This window comes from Palaemon carinicauda, chromosome 27, assembly GCF_036898095.1.
Source record: "Palaemon carinicauda isolate YSFRI2023 chromosome 27, ASM3689809v2, whole genome shotgun sequence".
Taxonomy (NCBI): domain Eukaryota; kingdom Metazoa; phylum Arthropoda; class Malacostraca; order Decapoda; family Palaemonidae; genus Palaemon; species Palaemon carinicauda.
In genome coordinates, this window is record NC_090751.1 from 59605491 (window position 1) to 59608824 (window position 3334).

A 3334-nucleotide genomic window follows, 5' to 3' on the forward strand; every position below is an offset into this window, starting at 1 on the left:
AAGAAAAGAGATTACATAATTTTCAGATTGCATAATTTTTGTCTTAATCTAAGTTTTGTTCAGATTTAATATTTCGATGGATTTATTTGTTTTATGTAAATTCTTTTCAAAGTGTTGTAATTTATATAGAATATATTCATTTTAGTAAAGAGTGTATTAATTCAATAACCAGTGTTTAAATTAGTATTTGCCCGTACCCCTGTTAAAAAACCCAGTTTTGTTTGAGAGTACTTAAGAGACCTTTGGATATTCAGTGTTTTATATATTGCTCTCTGGGAGTTATTCAACTGTCTCAGAGTTCGGGAATTAATATTCCCAAGTGTAACAGATTTAATGGAAAAGCAAACAGGTGAGTTTGGAATTCGAGAGGTTGTTTAGCTTGCCAGCCATAATATATATATTATATGTATGGTCCCCAGACACGGAACCATCTCTAATGATAATAATAAATAACAAATAATAATAAGTAATAATAAATAATAAATAATAATAAATAATAATAAAAAATAATAAAAAATAAATAATAAACAATAAATAATAACAAATAATAAATAATAGATAATAATAATAATTAAAATAAATAATAATAATAAGTAATAATAAATAAAAAAAAATAATAAATAAAAATAACAAATAACAAATAATAATAAATATCAAATAATGATAAATAATAAATAAAAAATAATAATAAATAACAAATATTAATAAATAATAATTAATAAATAATAAAAAATAATAATAAATATTAAATACTAAATAATAGCTAAAAACTAAAAACTAATAACTACTAAATACTAAATAATAACTAATAAATAATAAATAATAACTAATAAATAATAAATACTAAATAATAACTAATAAATAATAACTAATGAATAATAAATAATAAATAACTAATGAATAATAAATAATAAATAATAACTAATAAAATGAATAATAAATAATAATAAATAATAAATAAAAATAAATAAAATAAATTATAAATAATGGATAATACTAAATAATGTTAATAAAAATAAATAATAATTATAAATAACAATTAATGAATAATCAACAATTAATAAATAAATAATAAATAATAATAAAATAATAGAATAATACAATAATAATAAAATAATAGAATAATAATAAACAAAAAAATAATACAATAATAATAATAAAATAAAAAAATAATAATAAGTTAATATAATAATAAAATAATAACAGCAAAATAATAATATAATAATAAAATAATAATAAAATAATTATAAGATAATAAAACAATAATAAAATAATATAAAAATAATAATAAAAATAATAATAATAAAATGATAATAAATAATAATAAATAATTATATATATATATATATATATATATATATATATATATATATATATATATATATATATATATATATATCAGAGCTTTTTAATAAAATTCAGCCGTGTGGAAATTCAACACCGACACTACACGATACATTCCAGGTAATTGTGATATATTTTGCATATAACTTCTGCAAAACTTTTTCAAATCACAGCTTATCATAATAATGATAATATTGGGTTTGTAAAAAAGATCATAAAGACCATAAGAAGTGAGAAACATAAATTTCCAACCAGAGCAATTGCTAGTAAATGAACATGAATAGCATCAAGCATGACAACATGATTTTGAAATTAGGAGATCTCCAGATAAAACGGCTAAAGCTTACCATCATCATTATCATCGATAACGAAAAAGCTTGCACACGAAATCAACTCGTGTGCCGATTAATTTTCATCAAAATCAGTTCAATTGTTCTTAGATAGCTTGCCTATATGCACATATATACAATCACACAATTGAAAATAAAGCATATTCTTTCGCATTCAGATCTTCCCAGACTGTACCATCCCTCTACCTAACCCACTTTCCTGGCTCCTACAGAGAAGTCAATAGTCGTTTTAACGTATACGGAAGTAACAACTAGAGCAAACCAAACAACAGAGTACTGTGGGAGATGTTTACAAAGGAGGAAAATGTAATTTCCGGCTAGCACCTAAAAGGAAGAATCTCGTTATTATCATGCCGTAAAACAACCACCAACATTGAGCAAAAAGACACGTTTATCTTAGGTAGCACTCGACTGCCTTATCAATGCAAACGCTACTTGTCGCAAACAAAAACATTAGGAATTGAGGATTCCTTGTAGTGCTGGTAATCACAAGTTTTGTATTATGATGTTCAAAACTTAAGAAAAGGATATCGACATGTGTACTCCTAAAAGCACCTTCAAAACAATTGAGCTTATGAAGAATAAAGACAGTCGTATTATGACTTAGTAACGTTGAGAATTCTTTGAGAGAGAGAGAGAGAGAGAGAGAGAGAGAGAGAGAGAGAGAGAGAGAGAGAGAGAGAGAGAGAGAGAGAGACCATTCATTTTACGATAGAATAAGTAAGCCGAAAAACAGATTTAAGTAAAAAAAAAAAAAACTATGGGGATCGGTAACAAAACCATAAAAAAAGAAAAAAAACTAGATGACATTTACGGTCCTGATACATTTTCAACATTTAATTCCAGTGAGAGGTAGAACTTAACGACTGAAGTTCGGGAATTTAAATAACTGTTCCTTCTGATCTGGAGAAATAAAATTGAATATCACCTCCAACGACTGATCACATGACCAGATTAAATATTTCTTTGTTGACAGAAAAGTGGCCGAAGGTAAAAAAAAAAAAAAAACAATTCGACATCGATCCACCTTCGAGTCCGCAGTTTCACACCCATCTGACCATGCTAAGACTCCGCCACTTAACAATCGATAAAGTTTAAGATGGCCATTAACTGAACACAAGTGGAAAATAATTCAGCTCATATTCAGACAACATATCACTCATAATTATGAGTGTTTCAGCAGTCTCCCAAAAAGTGCCATATTTAAGCAACAATGCAAACCCAAGGTACAACATTTGACCTCATACATAAAATTATTCACTGTTATGTCTGATATTGGAAAATCTATGGTGACCTTACAGAAAACTGGTGCGATTTGCAAAATCGATGCTTTTGTAAACATACTCACCAAATTATGCATATGACTAAAATGTAGCCAAAATAGTTTAACTTTATATGGTTGAGGACAATAGATAAGATTATATAGTTTTAGCATTAAATAAATTCCCTAAATAAGATATTTATCAATAAAATGTAAAGTTATGGTAAATATTGACCCTCGTTTTCAAATTGGCAAATCACAGAAATGCCGCTCAATAAATAATGCTTCAACATCAATTAAAGGTATACCTTTCCCCCTTCAATCGTAAAAAAGTCACCTTTGATTTTCTCAAAGAAAACGAGGGACGTGATTATATTTT